The sequence below is a fragment of the Pseudopipra pipra genome, chromosome 1 (genome assembly GCF_036250125.1).
Source record: "Pseudopipra pipra isolate bDixPip1 chromosome 1, bDixPip1.hap1, whole genome shotgun sequence".
Classification (NCBI taxonomy): Eukaryota; Metazoa; Chordata; class Aves; order Passeriformes; family Pipridae; genus Pseudopipra; species Pseudopipra pipra.
This window is the reverse complement of record NC_087549.1, coordinates 87481265-87495168: the sequence shown is the minus strand read 5'-3', so window position 1 is coordinate 87495168 and position 13904 is coordinate 87481265. Positions and strand designations below refer to the sequence as shown.

Below are 13904 nucleotides of genomic sequence, written 5' to 3'. Positions count from 1 at the left end.
TCATATTCCATGTTAGATCAGCTTTTTCCCTGTCCAGGACAGGAACCTGCAGATAAGGGTTTTCCCAAGGTATGGCCTGTGGTATGTGACTTAGTACAAAGATAGTGCAAGACTGAAAGACAAAAACCCTATGAAGTGAGCTGAAAATCCAGCTCCTAGAATTAGAGGAGCTAAGGGGATTTGGACCTGCCTTGACAGAGTTCAGACAATTAAAATAAGCCATTGCTATTGAGGATTAATCAGCTCAGTTGGGATGGGTGATAACAAATGCCCCTCAGCAGGCTGTGACCATGCAGATGCTGCAGCCACGTCCCATCTTTCAGAAGCTGCAGACTTTCCCCAGAGAAGGGTGTCAGAAAAAATCTGCTCAGTATCCCCAAATGGAAAATTTATGAAGGTTTCATCCTGGAAAGATAGAACCTCAGTGAAGGCAGAGTAGAAAATAGCCACTTCATGCTAAGCCCTATTGTATAACACAGTCATTGTTTTATTTCATCCATCTAGGCTGAGAGCATCATGCCATAGGCAGAGCATGAACTGGGATACAGTGAATTTATTTTTTCAGGAGTTTTGAAAACCATGATGTCTGTGTATGCAGTATGTGGAATTCGTCATGCAAAGAACTCTGTTGTTTTAAACAGCCTTTTAATGGCTTTGAAAGGGATCTCAAAGAATGCATGACATTGAGGGACTGATTGAAGCTTTCTATGTACTGCATGGGACCATGAGACATGTCTCCTGAACTGTGGTCATTTGTTCTTCCTACAGGCACTAACTGTGGGAAGCCTAGGTACCTCAGTGTTCTCCTCCTAGCACTGTGAATAAATGCTAGGTAAGTTTCTACATTGTCTTTGGCACTTTGGTGCAAATAAATGTTCTTCTGTACTGACTCCTCATTAGAGGAGATCTGTTCAAGCCAAATTTTCTTCCTTCTTACCGCTCTGCAGCTCCTGTCATTTGGAGGTGTAGCTTGGGGGCAGAGTTCATGCCAGGTTGGACTGTTTGTTTGGGTTTTTTTCCCTGAGGGTGTAATGACCAGGTTGTGGAAAAGGTCTTCAGAGGGCTGGAGCTATTGTAGCATGGCTGGTAGGAACATTGAGGAGAAGGTAGTGAGGCTGCAGCTGCAATTGTAAGGACAATCTCTGGCCATAAATTTGATCAATTGGATGTTTTCTCCTCCTAAAACACCATCTGTTTGCTACTGTTTATATTCCATGCCAACTCTTGCACATTCAGGCAAGTCTGTGCTACTGGGACACCTGGGGTCACAGCTCCTCCCCAAAGCCATCTCTACAACTTGGGAGAAAGGTGACCTCTGTTTTCAAAGTACTTCAGCACTTCAGCCTCAATTAACAGAAAACTGCCTGTGGTTCTGGGCACACAATGTTTATGCCACTTATCTGTTACCTAAAGATGGAGGTTTTGAAAACACTTTTAGTTTTTTTTTCTTTCAACTGCTAATCTTAAAGTGTCAGGAGCCTTTACTCATGCGAAAGTCACATCAAGTTACCTTAAAGGGCTTTAAATTTTAGTTAGAGTGACAGGAGATGCCTTCTGCATGTGGAGGGTAGGAAAGCTCTGCAGAGGGATCTGGACAGGCTGGATTGATGAGCCATGGCCAACGGTATTAAATTCAACAAGGCCAAGTGCTGGGTACTGCACTCCGATCACAACAACCCCAGGTAGCTCTACAGTGTTGGAGTAGAGTGGTTGGAAAGCAGCCCAGCAAAAAAGGACCTGGGGGTGCTGTTTGACAGTGGCTGAACATGAGCCAGCAGTGTGGCCAGGTGACCAAGAAGGCCAGTGGCATCCTGGCCTGTACCAGCAATAGTATGGCCATCAGGACCAGGGCAGAAAGACACTGAGGTGCTGGAGTGTGTCCAGAGAAGGGCAATGAAGCTGGTGAAGGGTCTAGAGAGTAAGTCCTATGAGGAATGGCTGAGGGAGCTGGGGTTGTTTAGTTGAGAAAAGGAGGAGGCTCAGGGGAGACCTTATCGCTCTCTACAACTACCTGACAGGAGGTTGTAGCTAGGTGGAGGTTGGCCTCTTCTCTGAGGACACTAGTGATAGTACAAAAGGACATAGCCTCAAGCTATGCCAGGACAGGTTCAGAATGGACATTAGGAAGAATTTATTCGTGGAAAGAGTTGTTAAGCATTGGAACAGACTACCCAGGGAGTTGGTGTAGTTACTATCTTGGTGGTGTTCAAGAAACAACTGGACATGGCACTCAGAGCCATGGTCTAGCTGTCAAGGTGGTGATTTGTCAAAGGCTGGACTTGACGATCTTGGAGGTCTTTTCTTGCACATTCAATTATTCTATGATTCCATGATTCTTGTTAACAAAGTTGAAGGTCAACTGATGCATCTTTCTCATCAAGAAAATAAAGTATTATCTTGATGAGAAAAAAAATGTGACAAAATAAAACAAAAAAGAAAGCCTGTGAACCAGGAAGACAGCATTAGAAGCAAAGTTTGACCTTGCAGGTTCCCATAATGTTCTTTCACTTCACTTTTCTGGCCAGTCACGAGAGCTCAAGGAGAAGGCAGCTGACTCTCTCCATCTCCCGTCACCCTTGAAGGGCTGGTGCTGTGCATCCCACTGCAGGGGAGCTGTCCCTGCCATGAGGTTTGCTCCCCAGGAGGCACATGCGAGCGCTGGTGGGACTCCAGGCAGTGAATCTGGTACTGGATGGGCTAGGTGGATGACTCACAAAAGCTGGGATTGTACCCCACCAGCAAACAGCATAATGAGCAGTGATGCTTCCAGTCCTCTGCAGAGTGACATGAGCCCCCCCAAGGCAGCACTTTGTCCCTTGGAGGGAGCGTGAGGAGGAGATATAAATCACAGCCAGGTTTCTACATGATAACCTGCAGGCCTTTACCTCTGTACAATGTTTCACAACCAGCACGATGGGATGAGAGATGACTTTTGTGCTCATACTTGTTTTCTCACCCAGTTTGGCTCGGTCCTTCATGAAAGTCAGTGGGCAGCAGGTTTCTTGGGTAACCACTGCTCCTTAACACAAAATCAGAGAAAAAGTGAATTCGGAAAGGCGGGCTGTTGGGTTTTGCCTTGCTCATCCTTAAGGCCTGTGTGCAGATCTGAAGCACCAAAGGTGAAATGGCTAATGCCATTGACTTCAGTTTTCTTCCTCTTAATTTTTATGTCCACCATTACTGGATGGGATGGGTCTAGCCTGTGGATGTCTGTATCCCACCACTCTTTTGCAGGATGCTTCCCAGTATTTTTGTTGGGGTGAGGACAAGGGCTTTCTATGGGAACCAGGTGCATCTCAGCTTCTGGGACTCATTATCACCTCTGACATCACTGGTGTGCTGAGGCATGAGCAAGGAGGCTCTTGCAGTAGGAGCACTCACAGCTTGCAACTGCAAAAATCCCAAAGCAAAACAGTGGAAAATTGGCTGGATAAATGTGGAAAGCTCTTGGAAATAAACACCCCACAGAGGCACAGCCAACCTTTTTGAAATTGGTTTTAAGTGATTGGTTACTTAGTCCTCCTCCATGTGGGTTGAGCCTGGGGGGAAGGCTGGCATCCCCTATGAGGTGTGCAAGGGGGCACAGAATGTCCCTCTCCCAGCTGGGAGCCTCCTGAGGCTGTAATGTGGAGATGTGACGCCAGCTGGTTGTGTTGGAGGCCAAAAGTCTCCCTTCCCAGGGGCTGGAACAAAGTTGAGGGCATTGAGCAAGACGTGGGCCTGAGTCCGGTGTCCCCTGCCATGGCAAGGACATGGCAGGGTTATGGGAGATGTCATTGTCCTGTGTCCATCTGCCTTGCAACACTTTTAAAGTGCTAACATGTTTTATGACACCGTGCGAGCGAAACAAAATAGTGGCTCCTGGCTCCTCATAACTTGTGTAAATTCCAGATGTGACAATCCTTTTACTGGCAAATGGAGCTGTTTATCCTCGCGCTTTCCTCGTGTTGAATTAGCTCCCACTAGGAAGAGCTCGCTGAAAATGTGCCTGTCTGGCTACTAAATGGCTGCATAATTATCCCTCTGCCCCTTCCCGGAGCTGCACATAAAAAGTGCAATCCAAATTCCTGGGCAAACCATGCAGGGCCCTGGAGAGTGCTTCCCACCCCCCTTCAGGAATTGCACGTCATGCCTAAAGGATAATGTAGGATTAGGGCAAGGGGAAAACGAGTGGCTTAAACAGATCCCAACTGCAGCGAGGCTCAGCAAAATATGTCCTTCTTCCCAGCCCTAGTTCTCTCTCTCTCTCTCTTTTTTTTTTTTTTTTTTAATAAAATTTGTTATTATTGCAAGGGGAAGGAGGAAAGGGCCTCCAGATTGTGAAACGGGCAGAAGAGGAACAGTCTTAGTTCCCTGAAAGCCCCTGGCCCAAGCAACAGGGCTGCCCTGCCCACTGCCACATGGCATCGTACATGGGAAACCCTTCCCTGCCTGTCCTCCCCCACCTCCTCCTCCTCTCCCGGAACACACAGGCACTAGTTATTAAGGATTAGGTGGAACAGATGCATGTAAGATGCTTACTGCCTTTTCCAGACACAAGCCCACTTTCCAATCAGCTCAGAGGAAACAGGGTAATTAGATGGAGTCGTGGTCAGGGAGCAGGGTGGAATTAGCCTGTTACTCAACCAGAGCCTGCAAGCCCACCTCTTTCTCCCCACGCTCACTTCTTTCCCCACCTCCGAATTCCTCTGCCCACTCTGTAATTTGAAAGCTTTTTTTTTTTTTCTTTCCCTTTTCCAGGAGGCAGCTGGTGCCGGCCGGCTGGATGCCAAGCAGGTCAGGCCTCTGCAGCTGAAACTGCCCGAGATTTTTAAGTGCAGAGATGAATCAGCTGTGTCCTTTAGAAAACGCATCCTCTCTCGGACATGCTGCTGGAATGTTGTGTCTCTCCACTGCCTCCCTGCGAGTGTGCTCAGAGCTGCTGGCTGATGACAGTGGGTGGTTTAACGACTTTGGGTTAACTCTGCCCCTTCCCCCTCATAAACCAGCTTTGTGTCCTGGTGAAGTTATTGCCCCTTAAGCTGATGATAGCAGTTGATATCTTAGTGGAGAAGGAGTGCTGGGCTTTGAAGGGAATGATGCCTTGCTTGTCATTTGACTGCCATTAAAACCATATTAAGACAGCTTTAGCGTGAGTGCCCTGCAGGCAGAAATTCTGACTGGGACAGGCTGGTTTTCACTGTGTCCATCCCTACTCCCAAAAAAGCCTTGACTGTTGGGATTGCTGAAGTGCAACTGCTGCAGACTGGAGGCTGCTGTTCCTGGGCTGCCTTGTGACTGATGGCTCTCTGGCAGAGCAGGAGATATTTCTTTTCCAACTTCTTTAAAAGTTCTTAGGTGTGCTTACACTTAAGTCCTTGTTCATCCCTGAAGAGATTTCACTGGGTAAAGTCCTGGAAATGTGGAGAGCTGTCCTGCCACTGCTATGACCAGGGCAGCTGTGACAAGGTAATGATTATCAGGCGTTGGGAATGGTGATTAAGAAGCTGGCTATTGTATTTATTACCATCTCCTCCCACAAGCTCCTGTCTTGCTTGTTTGGCTTCTGAGGCCTGTCTGTACTGCTGTTTACTGGGAGAGTAATGCTCTTCTCCAAAATGTTTGGTTTTAAAACCATCAGAATGTCCCTGGGGTGTTTGAAAGGGGATATGCTCTGTCACAAAAGGCAGTGTTCCCTGTGGAAGGATTTTTTCCAAGTGACAGGTCAGTTGGGCAATAAACATGCAAACGAGGATCCCCATTACAGATATAAGTGAGCAGAGAAGAACTGTCCCCAGTTTTGAGGCAAAGAAACCAGCTAGTGTCTGAACTTCCCCAAATGCAGGTGATGCTCCTCATTGGTGATACCCTTTTGCACATCCTGTAGATAATTTTCTGAGATTGACATTAACATCTTCTCATAAGCATGCACAAGCACTGAATGTTGAAATCCACTTGAGAGCTGGATGGAAAATTTCTGACTATGGTTTGCTGTCAGGAAATGCTGGTTCAGCAAGAGGAAAAAGATGTTAACTTCAACAGTAAAAAAAGGATCAGAAAGAGGCAGGAAAAATATGATACCACTGAAGATACACTCCTGGGAGCTTTTTGAAGCAGTGAGGTTTATTTTTCAGTGCCCTGTTCTTATTGCTTATTGACATGTGGGATGGACACAGCCAGAGCAGAGGCTGCACCATCTTTTTCCCTGTGGTTTTATTCAGTATATGGCAGGCAATGGCTTCTGCATACTCAGCACATCCTTACCAGTGCCTACCTGCAATAACAGAGGTGGTAACAGTGTGTGTGGATGGAGGGGGACGAACTCTTTCCGATGTCCCATCTTCCTTAAGGGAGAGCAAAGTGCCTCTGTGGAGCACGAAACTCCCCATGCTGGGATCTGTCTTGGAGCTGGATTGTCTCCTTCACTGACACCCTGTACTCCTGTCTATGTGGGTTAACTGATGACCTAGTAAAACCATTGGTTCCCCTTAGGTCTTGACATACTCCTCATTTATGTAGCTCCAGCTACTTAGGTTTGGTAACTCTAAAAATGGCATCCTTCCTGAGCATCCAAGTCAAAGGAGTACAAAATTAAATATACTGGGCAGGAACAAGACATGGAAGAATAACCCTGTGTTGCATGGGGAAGTGTGTGTAATTTCGGTTACTGCTCTGCTTTTTTTTTTCTCTTTGCCAAGTACATGAGATTGCCAAGTAAACAGACAAAAATATATATGTTGAAGCAAAAAGCTAAGAAAAACATTATGCTAGTGCAGTTCTGGAAATAGCCAACCAAACAAATCCCCCCAGATACACAGCTTTGCTACCCAGGGTGGCTGTTTGGTTCAGGACCTCCCCAATTAACATTATAAACAGACCAAAGTGCTATACATGTTTTAGAGTAAATTACCTAAATAGATTATTACTGTTGGATAGCAATTAAAATGATTGAGTAGTCTAATCTATGTCCTGGTGTAGTGCCAGATATCAGAGCTCTGATTTATGCATTTCTCCCTCCTCCCCATGCTGTTTCTGAAATGGAACAGTGGGGGAAGCCTGGCAACTCATGGGACAGGACTTCTCTCAGCAGTATCAGGCCACTTGTTTCTTGAATTCCCCTCCATGAAGTGGGATGGGGAAAGGAGAAGGGACTTGGCACTTCCCATCCCTGCTGATGAATGGGGCCAGCCAGGCTTGCATTGGACTGCAGGTGAATGCACTGGGCCAGATGCTCAGGCCAAAACCCATGGCTGCTTGTTTGTAGGAAAGAAAGGTAGAAGATTCCTGAGTTTTGTTGTTGTTGTTTTTTTTTTTTTTTTATATTTTTGTTACAATGAAGTTCCTGTCTCAGAAGTGATGCTTGTATTTTATTCTCCTTTTTCAGAACTGCCCCCTAATGCAGAGGATACAAGAGGGGAGCATCATTTTATCATAACACGGATGCGTCCTTTGCAATTGTGACTTTCCTTGGCTGGCATGTGGGATGCTGTGACCAGCCTGCTGTGTTTTCTGTCTTTCTCTGGGACAGCTGAAGTGAGTACTGCAGTGCTGACATTTGACAGATAGCTTCGTGATGGATGAACTGGCAGAACCAACATATTTTACAGAGGTTAATAAGAGTTTTGTAGCTGTTATTTATTGCCAGGACGGGGACTGCCTACGTATGTTCCTATCTCTTATTGCAGTAGTAACGCTTTTCTTGAAAAACAGCTCATCTACTTCCCCCAGGCACTAGTTTTCTTTTCTCCTCTTTACAGTCTCTCCGGGCCGTGCTGCCCATTTAGCATTTCCCTGAACTACAGAGGAAAGACTGAGTGTCTGGGAATGTGTGCACAAATCAAATGACCTGAAACAGCCTGCACTTTTTTTCCCCGTTATTGGATCACTCAGGTGTTCTTGCTTTGATTCTCCCTCTTTGTTACCTGTCAGGGCATTTGTAGCTGAAAGCATGTTGGGACAGGGGCAGTTCAACACAAGCATGTACAGCACAGAGGAGCTGTATGACCTGCTTACAGGCTCCATGCGCTGCTGCTCTAATGACAACGGTGATTTTTCATGTGTATTATTGAAAGAAGGAAGTAACTATTTGCAGTGAGCCACGTACTAATCAGGAGCTGGATTTCTGGATACCTTTAGCCTGTTTGTTTTCCCCTCCGACTGACTTGCCTCTAAGTGGGACACTTTGCAGCCTGGAGCCTATGTCAGCCCTGCAGGGTCTGGCATTTGTCAGTCACTGAGAAGATGGGAACTCAAGTGAGAGTTTTTCCCAGTTGCCAAACAGTGTTCGTATTTAGGAAGGCTTTTTATCCCAACCTCAGAGGAGCTGTCAGTATTCTGGCTGCTGGGCAGTGCTCCTGCCAGCCCAGAGGCAAAAGAGGAGAGACAGGGTTGTCCAAATCTCTGGCTAGATAACTCCTGGATTTCACCTGCAGCATGTGATTCAGCTGTTTAGCAGCTTGTGAATGCAAAGGCTGTTGAAAACCAAAGGGGCATGAGAGAAGAGGAAAAGACATTTTATTTCTCATCTCCTCTCCTCTGCCTGTTTTTCTCATGTTGCTGTTCTCCTCCTTCCCCGCTCCTCAGCTATTTGGCAGAATCGTTGCCATTGCAAATGTACGTGACTAATCTGTTACTTGAGGAACGGGGAGGCAGATTCACAGGCACGAATGACCCAGGCTGTTCGGGAGCTGATGGGATCCTCTGCTGGGAAAAGCCTTGGGTTTTTTTTTTTGTTTTTTGTTTTTTTTTTTTTTTTTTTCCCAGAGGGCTGCTCCCTTTGTTAAATGACGGGAGAGAGATACCCATCTGAGTATTAGATGTGATGGATAGGGTCTCTGTTAAAGAGGTGGCCATCCTCTTCTCAGCCTCAGAGGCAGATGTGCTGCACCGAGACGGCATGTCCTCCTGCCCCCCCCCCCCCCCCCCCCTCCCCGGTGGCACGGTGCCATTAGCCACAGCGTGCTCGCTCGAGTGCAGAGGCTCTGGAAGGTCTGGGTGTGAAAATAGGGCAGATCCTTACTCGTTCATCTCCTAACCAGCTCAGGCAGTGACTAGAGGCCGTGGCACTGGAATACTCTAACCTGAATACAGCCAGACATTGTCCCTTCAAGCCTGGTTCTTGCCTCCCTCCACTGCTTTGCCTTGCTCTGTTTCAGCTGTGCATCCTTGAGTGCTCTAGGGGCTCCAGGCCAGAAGGCTCTCTGCCCCGCTGGGCTGATCCTGAAGAGAAGGGGTGATGTGCCAGGAGGTCTGGGAGGCAAATGTCATTTCATCACTGCTCTCCTGGGAGAGGTAGAGGGATCCAGCATGGGAACAACGAGGGTAGGGGGGCAGGGCTTAATAAGGAGTAATGGGATAAATTAAAGCAGGGGAAATGTAGGCCAAGTACTGGGGGAAAACATATGTTTAAATCTTGGCAAGCCAAGAATTATTTGTTAAAAAAAAAAAGTAAATTCCAAAGAATGACTAAATTATTGGATACAGCTCCTAACTAGGTACCTAGAAAAATGTGTTGAATCAGGTTGTTGTAGTGAATTACTAGCCCAGCTCTGGAAAATATACCCTAGGGAGCACCAGCTTTCCTGGTTTTCCACTGATCATAATGCCAAGGTGAAATCTCCTGAGGCAAAGGGACATTAACTAACTTACAGTGCCATCTAGCCCCATCTAAGACATAAGACGTTTATGAGTGGTTGCTAATTTTGTTCCTGTAACCAGGAGGCTGAGTCACTTCAGCTCAAACCCACCTCCTGGGTCATGTGCTTGTGGATGTAAGTGTATCTTGGAGTACATCCGTACATGCACTGGGATGTATTTTTAAAAACCATGAGCCATAAATGTAAATGCCTGACTGGGAGCCATCCCAGCTGGACAAATCCTATGTGTTTTCTGGCCACTTGATGTGGGAAGGACAGCTCAGTGTTGCTTAGGTCTGTCTGACACTTCCCATTGATAAGACCTTACTTTGATAGCTTAGAGATTTGCCAGCCTGCAACTGTTTGAGCTGAGAGTGTTGGGTGCTGGGTGCTTGCTGCAGGCTATTTGTAGGGAGTTCTCCTCAGAGCAGTGTTTGTACAGCTCCTGAGCAGTAGATGGACCAATGTACGGGTTTGCTCTTTCTGGGGGGAAAACAAAGGCAAATATGGAAGCAATAGTGCTGCTGCTACTGTTAATTTTGTGAAACTCAGTGGGTGCAGAGGGTGGTGGCTCCACCTCCTGCTGCCCACACTGTGCTGTGACTGCATCCCTGAACCTTTCACTGCCCCCACTGCAGACACATACTCCTCTGAGAGATGGGGACTTGGGGTGAGCTCTGATGATCCATGAAAGGCCACAGTGTGGAGAAAGATGCCTTGGGATCCCTGGAGCAAGGGTTCAAAGCCCCCAGAAGTCTGTGAGAGTCCTGAAATTGCTGTGTTAGCTCTTTGGGCATCTGCTTTTTGCCCACGTGTGCTCCAGAGGGATTCAGGGAGTGCTGCTGGGGCCCATGGGTTTGGTGCAATATTTTAGTTTTGAGTCTGCTAAACTGGTGTCAGCCTTTCTTTTCTGCTTGCAAAAGACTAATGCAGGGAAGCTGGCCAGACTGCCAAAGGTAGCAAAGTAACCTTTTTTTGTGGAGGGAAACACCCATTATCCTAACTGGGCTTGGATTACCAGAGTGTAGTTTCGCACTTTCTCCTTTATGTTTCCTTTTTTTTTTAACTCGTGTGCTTGCAGTAGTGTCCGTAGCCAGACATATGCTCATGGCCTGGAATGAAGTCGACTGCAATTACATCCTAAGGGAGTCACTCAACGGGGGTTTTGTGAAGGCGGGACGCAGGCTCTGGTGGAGCCTGTTGCTGCTGCACATGTGCTTTTAGACCTCCAACTGCACTCACTCTGCCTTCAACTTTGTGGGAACGAGGAGCAGAAGGCTCAGAAATACAGCCAGTCTGGTGCACATCTGGAGGCAGTAATTGGAGGGAAAGTGTGCGCCTTCTGTTTTCGATCAAATGAGGTGTTTTCTTGCAGTAGTGATTTCAGTGCATCAGCACCAAAATTCTGCCTTTAAATGCACTTGCTCCCCTTTCCCCAGTGCTCTGTGCTGGTCCAAATCTTCTCCAAGCATAAAGGTGCTTGGAGCTGGGTTGCAGGGTCAGGTCTCTCTCCCATAAGGCTCCTTGTGCCTTACTTCCTTTATCTCCAAGAGCAGCAAGAAGCACATGCTGTGGCAACGTAATCATTTAATCCGGGCTGGTGAAACCTGTTCTCCAGATGAACAACTGACAGATCGTTTGCTCTGTAGCTCTGCATATGAATGCAATGTTTGTTGGGGTGGTTGGATGTTGGTGCCAGCTTTCCACTCCTGTTTCCAGCAAAGCCAAAGAGCAGCCTGACCATGCATCTGCTTCCAGTTCCTTCCTCTGCTCCCTGCAACATGCTTGCTGCAGCTACATTATTCCCGGGGATGTCCCTCCTTGGCTGCTGGCTGGTGTTGTGGATGTAGTAGGTGCGCAGATACCTGGCAGGTGAACGCAGCCCCTGGAGGAGCACGGCAGGCTTGGGGTGCTTGGGATAGGAATGTGTTTGCCTGGGGAGACTGGTGATACCTGAAAGGGTGCAGCCAAAACTAACAAAGGTGTGTTCAGAGATAGATACAGTTTGATCTTTAGCCCCTGATACAAACCTTACCTTGGCTGGGGAGGCTGCTCTGCCAAGCCCACTTGTAATGGTGTAACAGCCTGGTGGATTGCTGGTGATATGGGTTCCAGGAGTGGATTGGAGTGGGGATGTGTGCTGCTGCCTCCCTCGTAACTGCTGTGAGTTAGCAGGGACAGGAGAGAGGTGCATCCCCTGTTTTAGGCCTCTGGAGTCGTCAGGTCTGAATGTCAGATGTAAGGAGCTGGTGTGTGTGTTATCACAGAATCACAGAATTATTTGTTTGAAGGGATCTTAAAGATCATCTAGTTACAACCCCCCTGACATGGGCAGGGACTCCTTCCACTAGACCAGGTTTCTCAAAGCCCCATTCAACCTGGCCTTTAACACTTCCAGGAATGGGGCATCCACAGCTTGTCTGGGCAACCTGTCTCAGTGCCTCACCACCCTCACAGTAAAGAATTTCTTCCTAATATCTAATCTAAACTTACTCTCAGTTACCCCATTGTCCCATCACTACATGCCCTTGTCAAAAGAGCAGAGCCAGTGTTTCATTGCATTGTGCAAATGCGTGTGCTCATGTAAGGTTTCTGAGTGCCAAGCACTGAAAGTCTGTCCTCTCCTGAGTACTGAAGGTACTCCTGGTGGGCAGCCTATCCTGCTCTGCTGTGGGAGGCTGCTAGCCCTTGTTTGCACCTTCCCTGGTTTCAGGTTCCATCTCTCTTCCAGATTTTGTATTGTGAGCAACAGCTGGCAATCTCTCAGCCCAGCCCATGGCACGGTGGCTGCACAATGCCAGGGAGAGCACTATAGTGTACATTGGTGGTGGCCACTGCTCTGAGAAACACCATTAGAAAATTACAAGATGAATATGCAATGATTTTTGCAGCCATATTCTTTATTTTTGTCTTAAGGAGCAAGCTGAGGGCTTGTGGCCAGCTTGTGCCCCTTGAATCTGCTTGCGTTGCCTCTGAAGATGGAGAGCTGAAAGAAGCTGCTTGCATTCAGATTAAACTCCAGACTTCTTTAAAACGCCTTTTTTAAGAAGAGCACGTGTTAAATATTTTTGGGCCCAGTACTGTGAGGTTGGCTCAGCCTCCAGAAACGCTTTCCAAAGCTTGTCGCCCAGAATAGTGTGCTCTAAAAATGCACTTCATCCCCCTGCACTAGTTGGTCCGATCTACTGTGGCTGTACAACAGGGTTTTTCTTTCAGCTGGGAGGAAATCCATATTAAGATCTGTATTTGTTGCACATTGCAACAGCTTCTTTTTCTTTCTTGCTCCCTCTTATGCACCTCCAGTGCCTAGCTCTGTGCTAGATGAAAGCCTGTGAGGCATTCAGGGAGTGCAGGTCTGGGCCATGTATCACCCTGTCACCAGGGCCGAGCTGGGAGAGGCCAGTACATGTGCACAGCTCAGAGCAATGAGTGCTCGGGTGGGGGAAAAGGGAAGTTTGAAACTATCACTGGTATTTTATCTTCAGCTTAGTGTGGCTCAGGTTTGTCAGCAAGACACCATGGTCCTGAAATTTCAAGCCTGAGATGGAGCTGGGAAGAACATCCTAGAGCTCCTGGATTGCTATCTAGGGCTTTGGAGACGGCTTCAGTCAAAGCTTCCTTCTTCCTGAAAAGAGAAAGATGTCAGTGTGATGTTTTCATCTGTTATGTGAAGTCTGCTAAGACCTATTCAACCCCCTACCTCTGTATCATTTTTTTTGGCAGGCATTAACTAATAAGGAAGGGAGTAAATCTTTCTTGAAGTTATTTTTCTTCTGCTCCTGCGTCCCACTCTGAAGCTCCCCATGGCAGGTACTACAGAGGTGAAAACCAGTGTTCCTACAGAGACAGATTAGCAGCGCACAAAATGATCTCTCTCCTCCTTGTGCATCTCAGAGCCCAGAAACTCCCCCATCCCTCCAGCCTTGCAGCACAGCTGTCCCAAACCCCAGACAGCAGGGATGGATAACAGCAGGCTGCTCCCTGCATTGTAGCCCAGGCGATGGAGAAGATAATGGCAAGGATTTCTTGGTACAAGTATGAGCATGAATCCTCTGAAGAAATATTAAGTCTGGTTGCAGTGGAAAAAAAAAGTAAAGTAAGTGCACACACATACACACACAACCTTAATTTCCTATAACATTGGAGGGTTTGGTTGTGTCTGACTTTTCTTCTCAGCTGCTGGTACTCGGACTCCTCCCAGCATGGCTCCACCACTGGAGCAACAGCTGGCATGTTGAGGTGCACTGCACAGCTGCCAGCTCTCCTCGCTTCAGATCAAGCCTTGCACTG

At 47.4% G+C, this 13904-nt stretch overlaps 1 long non-coding RNA gene across 1 annotated transcript in view; it reads left to right on the top strand.

Moving 5' to 3' along the window:
• LOC135418414 (uncharacterized) overlaps positions 1 to 13904 on the top strand; it is a 65235-nt gene that overhangs the window by 38556 nt on the left and 12775 nt on the right. The window contains exons 8-10 of the long non-coding RNA XR_010432431.1: positions 769 to 832; positions 4741 to 4934; positions 7364 to 7512. This is a non-coding gene — a long non-coding RNA (uncharacterized LOC135418414). The remainder of the gene's footprint in view (positions 1 to 768; positions 833 to 4740; positions 4935 to 7363; positions 7513 to 13904) is intronic.